Source organism: Balaenoptera borealis, assembly GCF_965194805.1.
Source record: "Balaenoptera borealis genome assembly, chromosome: 19".
Classification (NCBI taxonomy): Eukaryota; Metazoa; Chordata; class Mammalia; order Artiodactyla; family Balaenopteridae; genus Balaenoptera; species Balaenoptera borealis.
Genome location: NC_138878.1, coordinates 24,683,096 through 24,707,927, shown reverse-complemented (window position 1 = coordinate 24,707,927; position 24,832 = coordinate 24,683,096).

The window sequence follows — 24,832 nt, the reverse complement described above, 5'->3', positions numbered from 1 at the left end:
AGCATGTGTTGGAGAAATTTCCTCAAGGATAGACAAAGAGCAACCAGGAATCTATAAGCTGGCTTCCAGGGTCTCCTATGGTGGGTCAAACATTCATATTTGCTTCAGCCAGAGTGAAACAGGAATAAACTGTTACATTTTATAATGATAAAGGAGTTAATTCACCTAAATGTGTATGCACACAGTAATAGAGCTTCAAAATCCATGGTTTGCATACTGATAGAAGAGGAAGGAGACATAGGCAACTCTACATTTATAGTGGATATTTCATATATTTCTCTTGGAAATTGATATAAAAGTAGACAGCAAAAGAATAAAAGATGTAGAAGATATGACTACCATTAACTAATATTAAATAATTTACATTTATAGGCTATTGAAGACCTATGAATGTCATTAATTAACTAACTTGAAGTGTGATCTATAGAAATACCACAAAACAATAAAAAATGCACATCCTTTTCAAAAGCTCACATAAATTTACCAAGATAATGTACATTTTTGGTCACAAAATTAGTCCCAACAAAATTAAAATGATTGAAATAATGCAGAATATCTTCATTTACCACAACATAATTAAAATAGGAATCAATAGCAGGAAGATATTTGGAAAATCTTTATATATTTGGAAATTAAACAACAGTCTTCTAAATAACCCATGGATCAAAGAAGAAATCAAAAGAGAAATTAGAAAATATTTTGAAACAGTGAAAATGAAAATGCAAAACATCAAAATTTTGTGGGATGCAGCTAAACAGTACTTAAAGGAAACTTAGAGATTTAAATGATTAAATATAAACAGAAAAAGTAGCCAAAATCACTGATATAATCTTTGTTGTTAAGAAGCTAGAAAAAGAAGAGCAAGTGAAAGTGAAAGTAAGTAAATGAAAGCAAATATGAAAGGTAAGATTGATTTAAAGAAAGTGAACAGACAATAAGAATAATCAGTAAAAACAGACATTTGTTTTTTAAATAAATCCATAAAATTGATAAGCCTTTAGTTAGACTGATCAAGAAAATGAGAGGACACAAACTCTCAGTACTAGAAGTAGAAGAAGAGCTATCACTCAACATCCTGAGATATAAAAGGAATAACTCAGGGATATTATCAACAACTTTATGTCAACATATTTGACAACCCAGATGAAATAACAAATTCCTTGAAAGACATGATTTTTCCAAAACTAATTCAGGAATCTAAAACTTGAATTGTGTTATATCTAAGAGAAATATTTAATTCATAAATAAAAACCTTTTCATAGAGAAAGTGTCAGGCTCAGATATCTCCACTAATGAGTTCTGCCTAACATTTGAAAAAGAATATTACCATTCTTTTCATCAGAAAAGAGATGAAAAGGGAATGCTTCCTAACTTATTTATGAGACCACCATAATTGTGATACCAAATGCAAAACTGTTACAACAAAGAAAAAACTATAGGCCAATATCTATTATGAACACAGATGCAAAAAACTAATATAATAGTAACAAGTTGAAATTCAGCATTATATAAAATGGATAATTCATTATTACCAAGTAAAGTTTATTCAAGGAATGCAAGTTTGATTCAACATTTAGAAATTGATTAAGGTATATAATCATGCTAAAAAATTAAGAAAAGAACCATATGATTATCTCAATAGAGGCAGAAAAAGCATTTAATAAAGTTCAACACACATTCATGATAAAATTCTCAGCAAACTACAAATAGAAGGAATGTTTTCCACTTGATAAAGAACATATTTAAAAAAAAAAATCCTAATGCCTAACATCATACTTAAGTGTTAAACTGATTGCTTTTGACCTAAGATCAAGAACAAGGTAAGAATATCCTCCCTTTACCATTTGATTCAGCATTATACTGGAAGATCTAGCCAGTGCAAAAGCACAGGATAAAGAAATAAAAGGCATATAGATGGAAAGAAAAGAAAATTGTCTTTATTGTCAGACAACTTGATTATATACTTGGAAAATTCTAATAAACTTACCAACAAGCTACTAAAAATAATTAATTTTACAAGGTCACAGAGTACAAAGTCAGCATAATATAATCAATAGTATATGTATATACTAGTAGTTAACACATAAGTAAACTAAATATGATACATAGGAATAGATTTCTAAAAGTATGATCAAGATATGTATACCATGCTGAGATTAATTAAAGAAACCATAAATAAATGGAGAGATATACCAGGTTGCTATACTGAGAGTTTAATATTGATAGGCTAATTGACAAAACTGGAAAACAAATACCAGGTTAGGTAAAAGTATTGTATCAACTCTACATTTACTGAAGTTGATTAGTGTACTGTGGTTATTACATAAGAGGTTATCTCTAGTGTTAGGAAATGCACCCTGAAGTAATTGGGTTAAAGTGCCTCATCTCAAAGACCCCGGAGAACTGGGTATTGTAGGAGAGCAAAATTTTCCACCGCACAATGTCTCTTTGGTATCTGAATATTTTCAAACTGAAAACAGTCAAGGCCCAGAAAGACTCCGGAGTAAACTTTGACCTTCCCCTTTAGCTGCCTAAAGAATTTAGATAAAGGGCCTGTTCACACAATAGAGCTATTGTCAAAGGTATCTGCAAAGAATATGGGCTAGGTATGGTGGGGAAAACTCAGCAGGGCAAACATTTATTTACCAAACATTTGTTTTTCCATCTCCATGTAAATTGCCTTCCTCCCCTTTGAAGTCCAAAACCACTCCCCCACCCCGCATGCTCTTTTGTCTTTAGCTGAAGATAGTGTATCTAAGGTGAGAGTTTTGGCCATTTATGGCAAGTTACTCAGTTTTTCTGGGTCTCTCTCATGTATACATGTTATTAAACTTTTGTTTGATTTTCTCCTGTTAATCTGTCTCATGTCAATATAATTCTTAGACCAGCCAGAAAACCTAGAAAGGTAGAGAAAAATTTATTTCTCCCTGACAGTATATTCAGGAAACTGGAATTTATATGCTTCTACATGTCTGCAGCATGCAGTGCTAGGAGCACAGATGAGAGATGAAGCTATAACACATAAACAGAAACAAGCAAAAGAAAGAGGATGTGGCTGAAATAACAAGGATTTCTTTTCCTTTTTTTATATTTTTCTTTTTTTATTGTTTCTCTTATTTTCCTTGGTGACCTTGTTTCCTCAGCTTGCCCTCTTGCTACCTAGTGACATAAGAAACAAACACAAATATAAGACATGAAAGTAAAAACCTTCCTATGACCTTTTAGGTTAACTTTGAATTACAGTTTCCTACTCTTCATCCCTTTATTTTCTTGCTCTGAGGTATCTTTCTTACCCTTTTAAGTGAGTCTTGGAATTTGCAAACGTCTTAAGGTTTCCGAAAGAACAACTTGGGGAGGGGGGCAGGGAAAAAGATTTAAAAATTAGCAGAAATAGAAATATTCCATGCTTATTTCTGCCATACTTTTGAACACTACATGTGAGTTTCCTTTTCCCTCTATAAGAGTTGAAATAATGTAGAACTAGAATAAAATTTTGCAAATCAAGTTTTTCAAGTGTTATCATAATATAAAGCAGAAATAATAAAGCTCCCATGGAATAAGAATATTATGAAATCATGAATAGCTTTGTGTTTTGCTATTTGTTTTATTCCACTCAACCTGCTATAAGAAAATAGTGTAAACTGGGTGGCTTAGAAAAAACAGAAATTTATTTCTCACAGTTCTGGAGGCTGGAAGTCCTAGATCAAGGTGCCGGCATGGTCATGTTCTTGTTCATAGCTGCATCTTCTCACTGTGTCCTCTTCTGGTGGAAGGGGCTAGGATCTCTGCAGGATTTCTTTTTTTTTTTTTTTAAATAATTTATTTTATTTTTGGCTGCATTGGGTCTTCATTGCTGTGCGCAGGCTTTCTCTAGTTGCGGTGAGCGGGGGCTACTCTTCATTGCAGTGCGTGGGCTTCTCACTGCGGTGGCTTCTCGTTGCGGAGCACAGGCTGTAGGTGCACAGGCTTAAGTAGGTGTGGCTCACGGGTTCTAGAGAGCAGGCTCGGTAGTTGTGGTGCACGGGCTTAGTTGCCCCGTGGCATGTGGGATCTTCCTAGACCAGGGCTCGAACCCATGTCCCCTGCATTGGCAGGTGGATTCTTAACCACTGTGCCACCAGGGAAGCCCTCTGCAGGATCTCTTTTATAAGAGCACTAATCCCAATCATGAGGGCTCCACCCTCATGACCTAATTACCTCCCCAAGTCCCCACCTCCTATTACCATCAACTTTGGGGGTTAGAATTTTAACATATTAATTTTCGGGGGACCAAACATTTAGACCATCGCACTATCTAATGTTTCTTAAGTAAGTGTTGCTTAGTAAGTTTTTCTAGACTTCACTGTTAGCAAACGTACACACATACCAGATAATACTGCCTCCTGTTAGAAGATGAGACTCATATAATTCAACAAGTTTTCCTCTTAATGTTGGTTTCTAGGAAGTACAGAACTATATTTAATAATACTGAGTAATTAATCTAATAAATACTATATGCCTGGTTGCTAGACAATTACCCTTCTCTTATTTGGCTCAATTCCCTTTTTTAATATTATAAGTCAAGTTTAATCATTTTTTGGTAAAAGGAGAGCATGAGGTATTAATGGGGCCCAACAAAATTAATTGTGCTGTTCTAATGCAACTCATTGAGTCCATACACTAAGAAAGGATAAAAGAATGAAGATAGGATGGCTGGCATAAGATAAATAAAGAAATCAGTATCAACTTTAACATCTAGAAAATGTACATTTGTGGATCCCATTATTTTAATTTATAACCAAATATATCATGTGCATTACTGACTGCCTTTAATCACAGGGGTGTCACATATTAAATGATTAAAAAAAAAGTTGCCATGTCAATGCCTTCATAAAAGGAAGCACAGACAAGCATTGCACATACCAAGTATTAATTTGTTTTGCTGTCTCAAAATTCTTTTAAAAATTGTGTTCTAAAGATAGACAGCATACTGTCTTGCTTTTTTGCTGCATGCCTCCCAGAGGTAGTTCTCAAGTGATTGAGGTTGTAAGATCCCACTCAAGAGGGTATAATAAAATGGTCTGTATTCTTTCTTCTATGGCATGAATGATTTAAATGACATGACCTGCCTGTTGCTAGCGAAGGGTATCTGGTGGCTTTGCCCCCACTTCTTTCATTTTAAATTAAGTAGCATATTTTTCTCCCTTCTGGATTCTTCTAAATTATTAGCATTCATATTCTCCATGATTTTCTTTCAACCCACCAACAGAGATAAGGAGAAGAAATGTTTTCTTAAAGGGCATTTTTCCCCACTAGACCCTAATCATGACAGGAGGTGGGGTAATCACTAAGTTGAGAAATTTTCACTTTTTTTTAATTGGAGTCTAGGTGACTTACAATATTATATTAGTTTCAGGTATACAGCATAGTAATGTGATATTTTTATAAATTATACTCCATACAAAGTTATTAGCTTTACATGTTTTTAGTAGAAAGAAGAGAGATTTTGTGTGCTTTTTATTTTTTAATAAAAATCTACTCTAGTTAGTGTTGGAAAAAGTGAGAAAGAAAGATGAAAGAAGAAAAGAAATAGAAAAGAAAGCTGCAAAATGTTAATTGGAAAAATTATGCATACAATCCTTTAAAAGTCTACAATCTTTTTGTTCTAGTTATTATCAATAAAATAGGTTTACAGATATATTATTAGATATGGGAGCAAATATGTCGATATAAGGATATTGTTACAGTATTATTTTAATATGAGTAATTTTAGTAAACCTAAAAATCCAGCTAAAGAAGAATGATTGAATTAGCTATGCTACACACATTATTTTAATGGCTACACATTAAACATTCAAGAAATTTTAAATTCATGATGTATACTTTTTTCCATTCAGTATAAATAAACAAAAATATAAATTTAAAAATATAAATTTAAATGAATTTAAATTCATGATGTTGTATACTTTTTCCATTCAAAATAAATAAACAAAAATATAAAAAAAGACATATATAGGTAAACACAGAAAAATTTGAATGTCATCTTCTAGAGGTGGAACTGAAGTTTCAACCTTTTACCTGATACTCAAGAGGATATTAAGTGGTTCTCCATTATGGTTTTTATATATATATAAAAATATATTATATATATATATAAATATATGAAATTGGCTCACATGATTATGGAGGATGATAAGACCCAAGGATTGCAGTCAGCAAGCTGAGATCCAGGGGAGCTGCTGGTGTAATTCCAGTCTGAAAGCTGGTAGGCTCAAGACCCAACAAGCTTATGTCTCTGTTAAAGTTCTAAGGCAGAAAAATGTCCCAGCTTCAGATAATCAGGCAAGAGGAAATTCCCTCTTATTCAGGGAAGGGTCAGTCTTTTGTTTCATTCAGACCTTCAATTGATTGGATGAGGCCCACCCACGTTAAAGAGAGCAATCTGCTTTACTTTGTCTATTGATTTAAATGTTAGTTATCTGAAAGCACCCTCACAGAAACACACAGAATAATATTTGATCAGATATTTGGCATTCTGTGACTCAATCCAGTCAAGGTGACGCATAAAATTAACCATCATAGACTGCATTTGAAAAGTGAGTAGCTCCATATTAATAGGTAAAGATGGTTAACGTAAAGGTGTGGGCTGGTATGCTGAATCATAAGAAAGCATGCATTTTTGTCAGTACCTTTCCTGGAAACAAAGCAAGGTGACATATGTTCTAAAATTGTGTTTCAATTTGTTTCTCTTTTGTTTTGAGATTCTACTACTCCTTCCAGTGTTCATATTATGCCTTTCAGTTAAGGTTTACAGGGATGTGGTAACTATCCGTTTGTCCCAATTATTACTAACCTTTTTTCTAGGTTATCCTTTTTAAGCTACCAGGGCAAACTGTCAAAGACTTGGAAATAGGCAAAAAGGATTATGGGGTGTCCTTTAGGAGGAGTGCTGGACATTATCTGGTGAACCCTCTAGGGGTTACTTGGTTCCGTAGAGGTGTCTGTAATTGTCTTTGATTGACTAGTCTATTTCACAACTATGTAGAGATAGAAGAAAACTGATAGTAATATTAGTGCTTTCTGTCCAGAGCAATGCAAATTATTCCTGTTCATAATAATGAAATAAATTTCATCTGATATAGAGTATAAATCTCTGTAAATTCACATTTGAACTAATTTCTAGTTCTCTCATTAGTTAACACATTATATAAAAACTTTGATATACGTTCATTTTATAATGTATAAAATATTTATACTTGCATTGTGCCTTTAACTTCTTTGTTAAATTCACTCTTCTTGTAATTACTTCCTCAAAAATCTGTTTTATCCAGTGGATTACAAGCTCAGTGAAGGCAAGGACCACATTTGTCTTGTTTATTGCTGTATCCCCAGGGCTCACTGGTAGAAATTTTGTAGGGCCTCAGAAAATATCCTCATGGTTCCCTGAATTAGTAAATGCAAATGAATCAAAGATATTTCTGAGCAATCAAATGAGTCCTCGGGGAGAAAGTTTCAGTAGTATTAAGAAAGCATTGAATGGCCTCATTAAATCAGAGCATGCAAAGTGTTTACATGCAAAGTTTATAATGAAAAAGCCACTATTTAAAGAGCTCTTTGAATTTCATTGCTGGGAAACCACAGTGTGGCAGGGCAGGAATAAAGACGTAGACATAGAGAATGGACTTGAGGACACGGGGTGGGGGTGGGGAGAGGGGGAAGCTGGGGCGAGGTGAGACTAGCATCAACATATATACACTACCAAATGTAAAATAGATAGCTAGTGGGAAGCAGCAGCATAGCAGAGGGAGATCAGCTCGGTGCTTTGTGACAACCTAGAGGTGTGGGATAGGGACAGTGGGAGGGAGGCTCAAGAGGGGGGGATATGGGCAGATATGTATACATATGGCTGATTCACTTTGTTGTACAACAGAAACTAACACACTTTTGTGAAGCAATTATACTCCAATAAAGATGTATTAAAAAAAAAAGGCATTGACTACCCTACTGCCACAACTGGGAGCAGAAACGTCTTGAATAACAATTTGAGGTCATTTTTTATAATTCGTGTACTTAGGGATTTTTTTTTATAAATTTATTTTATTTTTATGTATTTTTGGCTGTGTTGGGTCTTTGTTGCTGCATGCGGGCTTTCTCTAGTTGCAGTGAAGGGGGGCTACTCTTTGTTGTGGTGCATGGGCTTCTCACTGTGGTGGCTTCTCTTCTTGCGGAGCATGGGCTCTAGGTGCGTGGGCTTCAGTAGTTGTGGCTCGCAGGCTTCAGTAGTTGTGGCTCGTGGGCTCTAGAGCACAGGCTTAGTAGTTGTGACGCACAGGCTTAATTGCTTCTCGGCATGTGGGATCTTCCCAGACCAGGGCCCGAACCCGTATCCCCTGCATTGGCAAGCGGATTCTTAACCACCGCGCCACCAGAGAAGCCCTTGTGTACCTAGGGATTTTAAAGAACACATTTCTTATTCATTTTCCATATTTTTAAAAATTTTCATGTTTAAAGATGACTTTTGTTATCTTTTTTTCAATTAAAAATTTCTGATTCCTGTAGAATATTTTAAGGAACTAAAGCCAAGCCCATGAAATATTTGAGCCTTTTTCACATCATCTAGTCAGACCTAGATCCCTTGCAAACTGATGGTTTGCTTAGTACTATGTAGGTGATTTTATAAAGGCTGATGGAAACTGAAAATATATCTTTCCTGATAGACTCAGTGCTCTTGTTAATATTAATATCTAAACTCCTGACACTGAAGTTCTCAATAAACATTGAAAAAAAAAAAAAGCTACCATTTCTTTGCTCTGTAACATCGGTAATAAAATTTATTACTCTGTGTCTATCTGTGGTATTTTCATGTTGTAGAGGCAGAGAGACAAGAAAAAAACACTTACTATAGAAGTAATATATTTCTTCCATAGAAGACAGCAAAAACAAGAAAAAAAGGCCTTTGAAAATCAATTTGTAATTCCAATTATGCATTAGGAAACTAACATTCACAGAGCATTAAACTTACATTAAGGTGTTAAAATATCCAAAGATCTTTCTGGTACTGTGTCCTCTTTACTAAGAATTCTAAACCATAAACATGATACCTATTGGAAAGCTGTTTTGCCTTGCACCAATATATTCAGTAACAGTGAGAGTCTCAGATGCCTTTTTTAGCATAACTCCTGAGTACTTCCTTTTAATTTTTTCCTTCCAATCCCAAAACATTTTTGATGAGTTAATTATCATTTCCAAGTGACAAATCTCACCCTCCAATAAATGATATTGGGTAGATTAAATCTCTGTGATTACCATCTAGATTTGTCTAATCAGTAATTAATATGTTTAAAATTTTAATAAGATGGAAATGGTCAAAGAAAATGGAGATAGCCTCATCTACTGCCACGGTTTCTCTTACCTGTTTATAAATTCATAACCTGCAGTAGCTTGCTGAAGCCTACTTTTTAAAATGGAAAATCATAAGGCACTCTGCAACAAAACAGGATGTGCTTATGGGTGGATTAAGATCGGAGTCTGAATTCTGAATGCACCACCAAGTGAATAGCCCAAGGGCATATGATGATTAACTTCTCTGACCTTCATTTTCCTTAGCTATAGGAATGGGATTGAGGATTGAATGGAGAAATGCATGTAAAGCACACTGCACAGTATTTGATCCATACCCCGCACTAAAATGTGGCAGAATTAACTGAATTTATTAATACTCTTGATTACCAAAAGGAGTTGCTATGGCTATCTTCTTGACTGAAACAGTTGTTTCAGCAAAAACTCTTACACACATTTCTTTAGAAGCTTTTCATGAAATAGAAGAGATGTCCAGGAAGATCACCAGAGGGAGAAACAAGGGAAATCAAAACATAAAACGGAAACTTGACAAAGAGAATAACAAATCCAGGCAAAATAAGGCAATGACGGAAGAAAAAAAAATACCAAGTGATATTTTGTGTCTCGTTGAATTGGTCAGCTATTCATTTGTTACTTGATTTTTCAGTATGTATATGGCAATAAAATGGGCGGTTGAGGGAAGTGGATAGTTTCCATAACAACAGAACTGATAGCCTAGAAAATTGAGGCAATCTTACTATTTATGGGCTGTGTGTCTTCAGGCAAGGCACTTGATTAATCTGGGTTACTTAGTTCATTTGAGAGTCTTGAAGGAAATGCATGCTTAGCTTCTTTTCAGCTTAAACATTTCTATAGTCTATGATTCTTTGAATTCTGTGTCCCCATTTTAATCTGCTGGCCTTAATTTTACCTGAGTCATTGGTCAAATAACCAAAATTTTTACTCTTAAATCATTCTTTTCTCCTCAGTTCTGTAACATTTGTCCCATATCCCCTTTTACCCTGTTATTACAGGAAATACACTTGGTTGGTTTCTGAGGAAGAGACAAGTGCATACCTAGAGAGTATCTTCAAAGTAAAATAGTGTTTAGTCATGAAATTCTTCTGTATCAACCTTACCAACTTGGATAAGCTATGTTGTAATTGACCATACTTCATAATCGCATAGAAAATGAATGTCATAACTAATGCTGAAGGTCTATGAAATAATCATCTGTGTGGCATCTTAACCATCTCTCCCTACCCGCCCCCCCCCAACTGTTTTTTAGAAAACAGATTAAGAGTCTTGTGTGTGTGAATCCCAGAGTTCCTATATGAAAAGAAAAATAACAATCAAATTACATTTTGTGGATTTATTTGTGTTTGTTAGGTAGGCCAAATAGTGAAACTCATAAGGTAGATAAGGCTGTCTAAACCTATCCTTCTCAAACTTTGATTTGCAGACAGATTACCTAAGAGACTGTTAAAATCATGCAGATTCTGATCCAGTAGGTCTGGGGTAGAAACTGAGATCCTGAATTTCTAAACAAGCTCCCAGGCAATGCTGATGCACCCGGTCTGAGGGTCAGGTTCAGAGTGATGAAGGTCTAGGCTGAGTAGTCCTGGCCCCACCTGAAACCCCCATAAATGCATGGTTAAGGTGAAGTAAATGCAGCTGCTCGAGATGGTTTTTTTCGAGGTGTGCCCACAGGATAGTTTGTCTTTCAGTTTCCTTCTCTGAAAGAGGATGGAATTTTACCTGTTTTGGCAAACAGTTAAACTATCCAGTGGAACAATGACACAAAATGTTTGCAAAAGTCTATTAGTAGAAAGTTACTGAATTCCATAGATTCCAGTGATGTATTCCACTTAAGGGTAGAAGAATCTTCTGAGCGTCTGGCTTGGAACTGCTACAGATGGGTAAAAGAAAACAAGGCAAGAATTTAAAAAATCTTTGTAGGTGCTTTGAAGGGCTTCAGGAGGTGTATATTTGTCTTGGGTTAAGCTATCCAACATCTACATAAGAATTGAGGCTCAAGAGATGTCATCAGTAATCAATTATATCAAATACGTGAGCAAACTCTTGATTAATTTTATTAGAATTTCAAATACCTGTGTTGTCTTCATCTTTCCCGTTAAGAATAAAGAGAAAAAATTGGTGATAGGAATGTAGAGAGTAATTAAATTTCCAGGCTTGGGGCTCACAGTCCTGAGCTGGGATCTTAGCTTTGTACACTACCAGTTATGTCACATGGCATCTCTGAAGTTTGATTTCCTCCATTATAGAGTAAGGAGTTGTGGTAATTAATAGCACTGATATCACAGGGCCACTGTGAGGATTAAATGAGATTATGCATATAAAAGTTTTCATACTATGTTTTGTCATATGGGAAATGATAAAAAAATAAAATCTTATACCGCAAAATGCACACATACACAAACTCAAACAGAAAACCAAAAAGTTAATACAAAACCGAACCTCCTAAAAGAGAAGTTGCCTTTTTTATTAGTTTCCAAAATCTTAGTTTAGGAACAACATATTTCAAGTGTTCTCAAGGCTGCCACTATTACATGCTGCTAAATTTTTCCTTTTCTTGAAATCCGAAAGCTCAATTCCTAGTGTTTACTATGATGGCCACAGGGATGCACTGTGCTTCTTTCAGAGTGTCTTTGAAAACATCAATTTGGCAGATGGGGCATTTGGACCAGAACTTAAACTGAGGAAGAATAGCCCAGAAAGAGAGGGGATTTAGTTGAAAACACCTAGGACTTAAAGGCAGAGAGACCGGAATGAAAATCCTGGTTCTAGCAAGTCTTAAAACCTCAACAAGCCTCATCTGTAAAATGGAGGTCACAGACCTCACTTCAAAGTAAGTTATGAAGATGAAAGAGGTGGCGGGTAAGAAATATAAAAAAGAAATGCCCAATAAATGTGTGTCCTGGTAGCAAATTATTTTGGAAAGATCCTCACTTTGCAGAGTCCAGTTTGATAAGCTTTTCCTCATCCTAATTTCTCAGAGAAATGTTGAATTCTGTGACCTAGAATTCCCAAAAGATTGTTGTAGTAAATAAAGGGGTTTTCTGTTCACTTCCAGGTAACCAAAATATCAACCATGTTCACAACCATTTGAATTAATTGATATTTTATAGTATGATCCATTCAAAACTGTGATTCACAATTGTAGCCCTAAGTTGGGGAGTGGTGGTGCGTAGCAGGGAATAGGCATATCCTTTAATCTTACTCCTGGGCTGGCATTGGGCAGAAAGCATAGAGTGCTTGGCCGCCTATAACCTGTTCCAAGGTCCTTCCTAATATCTGTGCTTTTGAATATTGGCTTCTCAACTTGGTAGATTGAACTGGATCAGGGTATAAGACTTTTCAACATAAAAGGGTAAAACCTGAGATTTCAGAAATAGTCAAGATTATGCCCTTAGAACATTACCTAAGCCTTGGAAAGAAATACATATACAGTAGCACAAGGCTGGTCAATATTCAGAGATTCAATAAAAAGACTGATCAAGACATATGATGAAGCACATTTTCTCCTCAAATCCGGGAAGAGTTTTGACATTTTCCTTTTTGCCATAATAGAATGCACTTCCAGTACTGTAGTGGAATCCTCTCAGGGTGAAGTCATTTATCATAAGGCTACGTGCATAAGCTGTCTTTCTTCATTCTGATTCTCAGACTGGAACTTTTGGTGGACTCTGAAATGTATAGTTATAATTAAGATATGTTTCTAACATTCTGATGGTAAACCTTCTCTCCAATTCTGACTCCAGGTTACCTATATCAATTCCATGAATTTCTACCCTAACCAACAGCAGTCTCATGGTATAGATGGCAGCATTTTGCTGTATTAAAAAAAAAAAAAAAAAAAAAAATATATATATATATATATATATATATATATATGAAGTTTAAGATCACATGGCTTTTAATTGAAAAAAATCTGATTTTGAGCCTATTAGCAATAAAAATAAGAACAACTGCCATTTTTGAGTGAGTATGTGTGAGGCACTCTGCCAAATACCGCATACATAATTGCATTTATTCTTCACTAGACTCCTTCCAGGAAGATGCTTTTATCCTCATGTTGTAGTTTAGGAAACTGACAAAGCTTAAAACCATCATCCATACCCAGGAATGCCTGGTGCAAATGTATATGGTTATTTCTGAAATTTTCCAGAGCCTAATATAATTGGAAAAATTAGCAGTGTAATTTGAGTAGAAATACTTAAAATGAGAGGACTTCCACTTCTGGGAAGATGGAATAGATGTACTTTTCTCTATTTCATTTGATACACACAACTAAAACCCCTGGCTATTATATATAAAGGAAACATAGGAAGACTCTGGAAGTTAGAAAAAAGGAAGACTGGCTAGGAATTTGGGGACCCAAGGAATGACATGGTAGTGAATTCCTTAGGTTTTCTTTTTGTCTCATATTTCCCAGACTTGGAGCTGAAAAAGCCAGCAATCTGGAAATGCCAATGGGCATAAGAAAAAAAAAAAAAAAGGTTCAAACGAAAGCCTTTTATCTCTAGCTAAAAAAACAAAATGAAGGGGCAGCCCAACAAAACAGAGGAAAAAAGTTAGACTACAATACTTTTATTTCAGCCAAATGTCTTTGAAAAAGCCATGGCCCCATTCCTACCCCCACTAGTAAAGACCTAGTGGGGAGCCTAGGAGCTCTTACCTGGCTGTAGTTAAGGCACCTTAACCCCACTGATGAGATGGTGTTAGAGAAGACTGAGTTGGGAGCTGTAACTTTCATTCCTACAATGAATAATGAGACCACCCTTTTCTCCTTCGTAGAGAAACCACATGGGAAGCCTGGACTTACATTCCCACTCATCATTAATGGGGTGCTCTTCCTCCTACTCTCCACACTAGGGTGGTATCAAGGAGACCTATGAGATAATTAGGAATTTCACCATTGCCCAGCAACAACAAGGCCATTCCCCCAACCTTGGTGTGAATGGAAGCCACATGGGGAGAAGTAACAAGGCACATCTACATCACCCATGCTAAGAGTTATCAGTGGAGGCCTAGTGAGGAAGTGGAAAGCCCATTGCTGTCCAGAAGTAAAGAGGAGTTCCCTCCCTTGGGTATCACTGGGGGCCAAGTGGGAAACCTGGATGTCTGTATCTACCTGGCGGTAATGAGGCACTACCACTTCTTCCCATTCCATAGTAATGTCAGAAGAAGCCAGCTAAACAGAAATTTAATTAAGATCCACAGTTTTATAACATCATATTCACAATTTCTAGGTTTCAGTAAAGAAATAACTTGTATTACCAAGAATCAGAAAGATCCCAACCTGAATGAAAAAAGGCAGTCAATAGGCACCAATGCTGAGATGACACTTGTCATCTTTAATGTCTGTCATAGATATTAAAATTATCTGACAAATATTTTAAAGCAGTCATATAAGAATGTTTCAATGAGTAATAATGAATGCACTTGAAACAAATTAAAAAATAGTCACAGTAAGAACTAGGTATTCTCAGCAAGAAGTAGATGATATAGAGAACCAAATGGAAATTTATAACTGGAAAATTCAGTAACTGAAATGAAATACTCAATAAATTGCTTTAACAGCCAAATGGAGGAGACCAAAGAAAGAATCAATGAACTTGACAATTAGAACAAAAGAAATTACACAATCTGAACAGCATGAAGAAACTACACTTAAAAATAAGAAGAGCCTCAGAGATATATTCCCTGTGGGAATAAAACAGAAGATCTAATATCCGTGGCATTGGAGTCCAAGCTAAGGAAGAAAAAGAGGGTGGGGCTGAAAAAGTACTTGAAAAAGAAATGACAGAAAAATTCTCAAATTTGGCGAAAGACAAATTTATAGATTCAAGAATCTGAGAGAAATCCAAAAAGGATAATTCCAAATAAACCCATCCCAAGACACATTATGGTCAGACTTCTGAAAAATAAAGACAAGCAAATCTCGAAAACAGAAAGAAATTACACCTTATCTATGGGGGACAAATAATTCAAATTACAATGATTTTCTCATGAGAGATTAATAATGTAGTGTCACTTGCCAAAAGGACGTGACACAACATTTTTCAAGTGCTGTGAGAAAAGAAATGTCAACCTAGAATCCTATTATCAGGCAAAATATCCTTCAGAAATGAAGGGGAAAAGAAGACATTGTCATAATGAAGGAAAATCAAGAGAATTTGTCTCCAGTAAATCTACCCTAGACGAATGGCTAAAGGAATTTCTCTAAATGGAAAGGAGATGGTAAAAGAAAGAGTTTTGGAACATCAGAAAGGAAGAAAGAACAATGGAAAGAGTGAAAAATGAGTAAATATTTTCCTTCTCCTCTTGAATTTCCTATATTATGTTTGACATTTGGAGCAAAAATTAAACACTGTCTGATGTGGTTCTAATGTTTATAGAGAAAATATTTAAAACAATCTTATCACTGAAGGGGAATGGTGATGGGATGAAAATAGTGTTGTGAGGAATATATATAGTACTAAATACATGTGTAATAAAAGGGGAAAGTCCTAAACGAATAATCTAAGCTCCAACCTCAAGAACTTAGAAAATAAAGAGTGAAATAACACCAATTCTACACAGTGTCATCTTGGAAATAAGAAAGAAGAAACACTTTCTACTTTATTTTATAAAGTTAGTATTACATGGGTACAAAAATCAATGAAGTACAGTACAAAAAAAAATAAAACTCATTATAAACCAGTATCCCTCATGAATGCAGATGCAAAAATCTTTAACAAAATATTAGCAAATAAAATGTAACAATATATAAAAGAATTATATACCATCATCACAGATAAAAGACTAGTTTGATATTAGAAAATCAAACAATGTAGTCCACCATATTACAGGCTAAAGAAGAAATATCACCTGATGAAATCAATTAACGCAGTAAAAGTATTTGAAAAAACTCAACCAACGTCCATTTATGATATAAACTATTAAAAATAGGAATAAGGAAAACCTTCCTCATACTGATAAAAAACATATACAAAAATTCTACAGCTAACAGTATACTTAATGGTGAAGACAATTGTTTCTGATCTTAGGTGGTCACTAAATAGGTCTTTCCCTCTAAGTTCAGAAACAATTAAGACAAAAACAATTAAGTAGACCATTCCCTCTAAGTTCTCTCTGTAAAAGAACAACACAAGGGATCCTTGTGGTGATGGAAATGTTCTGTATCTGGAATATCAATGTCAATATCCTGGTTGTGATGTTGTTCTACAGATTTGCAAGATACAGGCACACCTGTGTTATTGCTTTTTGTTTTATTGCACTTCACAGACATTATGTTTGTTACAAATTGAAGGTTTGTGGCAACCCTGCATCGAGCAAGTCTATGGGAGCCATTTTTCCAACAGCATTTGCTCACTTTGTGTCTCTGTGTCACATTTTGGTAATTCTCACGATATTTCAAACTTTTTCATTATTGTTATATTTGTTATGGTGATCACTTCCAGTGATCATTGATGTTACTATTTAATTGTTTTGGCATTTTTTTATTGATAAAGTATTTTTTAATTAAGGTATATACTTTTTTTTAGACATAATGCTATTGCACACTTAATAGACTACAGTGTAGTTTAAACAGAACTTTTACATACACTGGGAAACCAAAAAATTGGTGTGACTTGCTTTATTGCAATATTTGCTTTATTGTGGTAGTCTGGAACCAAACCCACAATATCTCCAAGGTATGACTGTATTACTGTTGAATGAAACTGGGTAAATGATACACAAGGTCTTTCTATTATTTTATAGAACTACATGTGAATGTAGAACTACAGTTATCTCAAAATATACTTTAAAAAAAACCTGAGGAGCTTTGAAGAGAATATGGCTTTTGAGAATCATTACTTATCAATATTGGTTTGTTGTGATACATGTGCACATTAACATGAGGTGTTTACAATAGGCCAGACTGTGTATAGGGTGTATGGGAACACTCTATGATATTCTGGCAAATTTTCTAAAACTCTTTTAAAGCAAAGACTTTATTAAGTGCTAAATTAATAAATGGAGAAGCTGGGTATATTTATTCGTGCCACTTAACGAATGTTTAAAAAAGAATGTTATTTTCATTAGTTTATTATAGTAAAATTTTTTAAAACAAATCATGTTTATCTGTACATTAGAAATTATATGTTATGTATATATATATATTTAGAAGATTGAGATATATTTACTGAAATTTTTAAAAGTTTATGGTTTTGATAATGAAAAAAATCATTTTGTTTGTCATTGTGTGAAACCTGGTGTCACCTGATACTTTTCACAGGGGAAGTATATATGAACATATATGTATGGATGGCTGTGCTTTTAATAGATTGCATGTAAGGCTCATGATAAGGCCCCCAGGGACCTACAAAAACTCAGCTGTCATTCTGATACTTAGTTTTCAGATCACTAAATCTACCAAAGCATCTTTATTTTCCCCATCATCTTTAGCACATGTCTTCTACGTAGTAGGCGCTTATGTGAGTTAAAGAGAATGAGATCATTTTGTTTCCTTAGAGTACCTCTCTTCTTCCTGTGGTCTCACCACCTCACAGTTGAGACTGTAAAACTTGGCAATTTCCATTCACAGCTTTGAATGATTTAGAATTCTGTTTTGCATTTCAGTTTTGTCTGAACCCATATGGCAAAGTCAAAACTCCAAACAAATCTGATCAATTCTATCTTGTGCTAACCAGTCTCTGTGGCTTGGTAAAGCACTGCAGCCTCCTCACTATGTAATTTTTTCTTCCATGACCATCTATATCTCCATCTTCAGACTCGGATGGGTCTCACAATTGTCTCTGAAACACAGAATAAAAGAGCTCCAGGATGTTCACTTGTTAAGAGTGAGTCTCTAAGAGACCAAGACAGTAAATAAACCAACCTGAAAACACAGAGCTTGTAGTAGTGGAGTAGCATAGTACCTCAACACAGGTACGCTCACCTATACAAGGTTACTCTCGGAGTCAGAGAGCCCACGTTTGGAGTTCATAAATTGTCACTTACTAGCTAACATAAATATTTTCCAAGCAATTAATATTTATCTAGTACTAAGGACTTAACATATATTGTCATATTAAATTCTCCAAACAGTCCTTTGAAGCAAACACTAATATTGTCCCCATTTAGCCTTTCAGCTTAGTTTTCTTTGTCTATAGAAGTGCTGGGCACCCCAAAACCTAGTCATTATTTTCCACAAAGTGTAAATTGCATAGATGAAGATGCAGACTGAAATACGTAGATAGGCTTCAGAGAGGATTTTATATCTGAGCTGTGTCTTAAAGAATGAGTGGGATTTGAACAGAGGCAGCGCATGATGGAAAGGATATTTTGGGATAATAGACCAATCTGTACCAAAAAATCCAAAGGAACTTGTAACCGAATGATTTATTCAGACAACAACACGGCAAAATGTATGACTGGAGAATGTAAGAACGTGTATGATGACTAGAAAGTTGCTTTGGACTTCTTGTGGGTGGTCTTGAATGACAGACAAACAGTCTGGACTTTATTCTCTAGGTGATGAGGCACCGGAATGGGGAAGGCTGTTACCCGCAAGCAGCAGCGTGAATGATTCATTGAAGACGAATCAGAGGGACATGAGGTACGTCTTCTCAGACTAATTGAGGGTGAACATGAGCCTTGAGCTCATTAATATGCTTTGCTCTCTGTTAGACTTTATGTCCTGTGGCTCATTAATTCCCTGTTGATATAGCTTCAGGCTGTGTTTCCTCCTCACTGAGTTCATGGGGAAAAGCTTTTCTTCTCTCTCTTAAAACTATATCAATATGCAGCCTCTCTGGTCCATGAAGTGTTTGCCGATTCCTTTGTAAGCACCTCTGACCCATAAGTGAGTTCAGTTTCAAACTTTAACTTAAGAGCTGGGGGGAAAATAAATAATAATTAAATGTGATCAGATCTGGCTGAGACATGCACGACATCTATTTTCAAGACTTTCCATGTCCAAGACACAGTTTCTTTGTTATGTCATTGACCTTATTTCTCCAGAGGGTGATTTTGGGGGTAATGTTACTGAGCAAAGGGTTTGCTGCCTGAAGCACATAGAAGCCAATATGTTGACAATAGTTTTTGAGATAACAAAGAGTTTTATTGCAGGGTTGACCAGCAAATAGACAAGAGGCAGAGCTCAAATCTGTCTCCCTGATCTGGGGTTCCATCAAACTTTTATGAGTTAGAGGTGGGCGGGTTGGCATGTGGAAGTGCTGGCAGGGTTGGTTTCGATTGGAGGGCTTTGGAACTTGCCCGTTTATGGTGGGGTGTGGTAAAGGGGGCTTCAGTACCAGATCTTCCTGGACAGCAGACCCTTCACTTCGGAAAAGGTTCCTGCCTTCAGGTTCTGGTCATGTCCGGTCCTTTGGTTCCATTGCAGGGAGAAACTTTGGTTCTGGCTGTTACTTGAGGTCAACATTTTCTCCTCTGTTCTGGCTTCAGCTGCATGACTTGCTGTTTTGTTCAGTTATCTCTGAAAAACAATCCAGCATTTTCTTACAAATAGGGTACGGGGCCAGTTTGGGCTGGTTCTGTGGTTACGGTAACTTTTATCATTCAGCATGTTTGTTTGATAAGAAGAGATGGAAGAGGCCAAGGCAAAGTCTTAGGTTATTTTGTAATAAGTTGAAAATGTGTAATGTTTATGCCACTTGCTTATATATAAACACATTAAAAATAAAAAACAAAACAAAACCTGAAGTTAGTAGATGAAGAAGTTAGAACAAATGGAAAATGAGACTTAGAATGAGATGATAAAAATGAGAGTGACACAAGTACTCACAATGTTTGTCTTAAAAACCTCAACACTTGGAAGTGGTGAGCCATAAATCGGGTTCCAACCCTTCCTTAACCACCGCAGAGATCATGAGCCTTCTCAGTGCCCATTGAGGGAAGAAGGGGAAAAACGAAGAACAAAAGCATGTATTCAGAAGCATGCTATTTGTGTTCCGATTTCTCCAATACCCGGTAGTACCCAGGGGAATATTATGGATTATAATGAAAACAGTCCCTTAAAATTATTTTTAGTATAGCTGCCACTTCAGAGAATCTTGCTCAGTTTTACCTGTTAGTGTAAGACTGAAACATTTCAATAACATAAATGCTGTGAGGTTGGGTGGCAGAAAGAAGAATACAGTAAGGCTGTCCAAATGCATAGTTTTCTAATTGTCTTATGTAAGAATATGTTTTAAAGCAGGTATTCTTTAACTCAGTTGTTGGTCTCTAGAGAATCTTTCCTCTTACGTGGTTGGGGCCAATCCCAGATCTGTTAGAACAGTTAATCTTGGACCAAGTTTCTTTCTGGGGTACCATTAAGGTAAACTGGATGCAAAACATACAGCTAAGGAAGCTAATGAACTAATTTGTGATATGGTAATAATAAATACAGTAGTCCCTCAGTATCTGTGGGGGATTAGTTCCAGGAACCCCTGCAGATATCAAAGTCCATAGATGCTCAAGTCCCTTATATAAAATGGTGTAATACAGTTGGCCTTCCTGTATCCATGTGTTCTGCAAAAAAGATTCGAGGTGTGTTGAATTTGGATGCAGAATCCACAAATATGGAGGGCAAATTGGATGTCGGTTTAATGCTGGGAGATTCTGCAAAAACTTTTAGATATTACAGTAATTAATTGTGAAATTTTTAACTTGTTAATTATATTTTTTTGACTTAATAAAATACTTAATTGATTTGTTTTTGTGAAAACAAAACCTAAGCACAAGGTATTTCTCAGAATAGGAGACAACATGATAAAAGAAAATACGGTCCCTGAGGATCCTGAGTGTCTGATATTGGGAGCTGGGGAGGTGGCTGGGGGGAAGCAGAACACATTAGAGACAAACTTCTGCTTCACAGACTTACAAATGGCTGTTCCAACCAATGAAACATGTAAATTGGATACCACCCAACGGTAGGTTAAAAAACAAGAGAGAAAAGTTTTATTTCTTGCTTTCTATGTTGAGCATTTTCAGCATCTTTGATGCACAACCTCACAAAATTATTTACCACAGATGTGCCAGTAATTATGATACATTATAAACATTTATGTTGTATGATGGTCCTCAGTGTCTTCCACCTGTGACCTGGTACCTGCATACCAAGCAGTCATGCAAAGCAGGTAGAAATATAGGCTGCCAACTTAAGATTATGTTCCCCTCTTTTCAGAGCAAGGATGTTTATCTATGGATTTTCCCCCTTAGTTTTCTAAATTGTTATACTTCATTATATTCTTTTAAATCTTAAATATTAACAATTTTAAATAAAAACCTTTCCAAATAGCATGCATGCTTCATTGTCTTCTTAAACCAAGTTAAGATAAATTTACATTTATTTTCTAAATGACCCAGATCTTAATTTATCAACAATTAGGCCATGATGAAATGAGTCTTAATTGGTGGGTATTAATAATGCAAAAGTAGGTTTTGCTTGTGCTAAGTGGTAGCATATGTCTATGTCTTATGAACTCTTGACTTTGCTTAATAACAATAATAATAATAATAATAAAACTACCACATTATAGGTCAAATTGCTGTTCAGCAGTTTTGCTTGCTGATATCAATGTTTCTGCATCTGGTATAAAGTTTTCTTATAGCATACCTACTATACTAGCAACAGCAGTGTTGATAATCACCACCCACAGAAATTATCGAGTACCTAATGTATCCCAGGAACTCCATGAGAAACTTTATATCTAGTGCTTCATTTTCCTTTGCAGTTGCTTATGAGGTAGCTGTTATTAACTCAGGTGAGGAATTATTTAAGATTAGAGAGCTGATTTGTTTGCGATTACTTGGAGTGGAAATTGTTAGTAAACACAAGCTCCTATCTGACTACTTTCAGAGGAGTAGGTCCTGAGGATCAACGCTTTGGAGCAAAGTAGACTGGAGACTTTACCTCATGACTCTCATAGTGACTGTGGGATTGATGATATTGGAGATGTGCCCTCCAGAGAAACAGGATTAAATGTGCTGAAATCCTCAGAATAAGATGTTAGATTCTTTTTTTCTTCTTGAAAGATCATTAAGTTCCCAGAAAATTAGGAAAGAACACAAATTAACACAGTTCTAGAATCCAAATATCTCAAAAGAGATAATAATGTGGTATTCACACAGAAAAGAAAAAAGAAAACAAACACAATGAAATATTGTTTGGAAGGAAATCCTGAGCGTATCTTTCATACAGATAAATAAACTAAACCAAACATTTCTAAATAAAGAAACTCAAATCTCACACTCACAGGGTATTCTGTAGACATATGAAATCTGCATCTCAAACAATGTAAATCATTGTGAATTTTGGATTTGTGGGGGGGAACAGAATCCTTGTCTATAGCTCAGTTCTGTTTATGCTAACTGCTACTGAAATTCAACTTAAGTGGTAGAAGAGGACCAGGATGTGATAAGCTAGAAAGATGAAAGGGCCAAGAAGTCATGATGAGAATATTGTCATAAGTGCTGAAGATGCTATTTAAAAGCTTCAGGGATCAAGAAAAGGAGTTGGTTTGGAGACAAAGAAGTTCATTATTGGCACGTTAATTTTGAGGTGCCCACAGTGCATCCAGAAGGCACTACTCAATAGACAGTTGGTTATTCTGTTCTTAAGATCCAAGGAAAAAACACAGTTGGACCTGATAACTCAGAAGATACTTTCATATGAGCAGCCTGAGGAGGAGATTAGCCACTAGAAGGGAGAAGACAACCCAGGCTAATGCAGTATCACAGAAACCAAGGAGGAAAGGATTTCAAAAAGGATTGGCGGGGGTGGGGGTGAGGGTGGGGTTAGGACTGCCAAATTATTCTTTCAAAAAACACATAACATAATATCAGTGATTCTTTTATGTGAAAATGTGGGTTGAGCCCCACTGTACTAGATCACCAAGTTTGTGGGAAATTCTGGTCTCCCTTTAAGTTTAGTCCTTCTTGACCACTCTTTGAGAACAGTGCATTGAACCTAATCTGTGCTGCGCCTAAACCTTCTGGTTTCTAACCTGGGTGCTTATCTTTTCCCCTTTTAACACTTTTTTCCACCCTTTTAATTATCATTAGTGGCATCTGTCTCAATTTCCACTTTAACTTCTCTCCCACAGTTTTTCTGGTTAGTCCTCACCTTGACCAGGCTGTTTCTCTAGCCTCATATGAGAATGTTTCCCAGTTAAAAATGAACCCTTCACCTGCCTGACCTGTGCTATTCTCAGGGACAAGTTTCCACAGGGCGCACAGGACACAGAAGAAGCCATATTAGGAGTACATACAAGCAACTGGAAACCCCCAAATAATTATTTGTTTTGTTAATCTAACTTTTAATTGTCTAAGCCAAAAGGAAATATTTTTGCTGTTTTAAGTTTTTATATGTAAATTAAGCTATTCTCCCCTTTTACAGCTAGTAAGATTTAGAAAACCTGTCATCATTGACCATCACATTCTTACCTCTTCTATAGATAAAAACCAAAATGCTGAGGGAAAAAAGACAAAGACAGCTTCTGCAAAGGGAAATATGTGTTAACAAATTATACAGTATGCCTGCTGTCTTTGCTCAGGCTGCTCTGTCAAAATACCATAGACTGGGTGGTTTAAACAACAGACGTTTATTTCTCACAGTCCTGGAGGCTGGGAAGTCCAAGATCAAAGTGCAAACAGATTTGATATCTGGGGAGGGCCCCCTTTCTGGCTTGCAAGTGGCTGCCTTCTTGTCATGGCCTTACATGGCCTTTTCTTAGGACTTGCACTCAAGGGAGATCCTCTCCTTCTCCCTCCCCCTCCCCCTCCCTCTCTCCCTCTCTTCCCCTCTCCCCCCTTGGAAAGGCACTTATCCCATCTTGTGAATCCTACCCTCATGACCTCATCTAAACCTCATTATCTCCCCAAAGGGTTCATTTCCAAATACCACCACACTGGGAGTTACAACTTCAACATATGAACTTGAGGGGGACATAAATACTTACTCAGTGAGATTCAGTGAGATGAAAATCTCCCACTTCTCATTTTCCTTCTTGTCTCCTCCTCCCTAGCTGACTTTGGTTTGTTTTGTTGTTGTTTTATAAGCTGTCACGGCACTTGATGCAGACTGAAGCTCCAGGCAATTGCAATTAAATCAGGAAAAAGATATGCATCCACCAAGGTTAACACAAGCTGCAGCTTAATCAGGATGAAACAAACAGAAAAACACATCCAGGACCTCAAAATAAATACAGCCATTTCAATCACATTCTCCTTAGTTTTTTCTCCCCGGTAAACCTTGAAAACATGCACAATCAAAAGTTAAATAAGTTCCCAAATCAATATATATGTCACTAAAATTTTCAAGCTACAAATGTAACATGTCATTACAGTTTATGGGCTATTGTTCTCAATACAAATTATGATAGTATTAAAGGTAAATTTTGATACAATAGAACCTCCTTTTATATAAATTATAGATATATGTATAAACTTAATATTGGTCTAATTAACAGATAAATACCTTAATAGCTCAGTAGCCTCA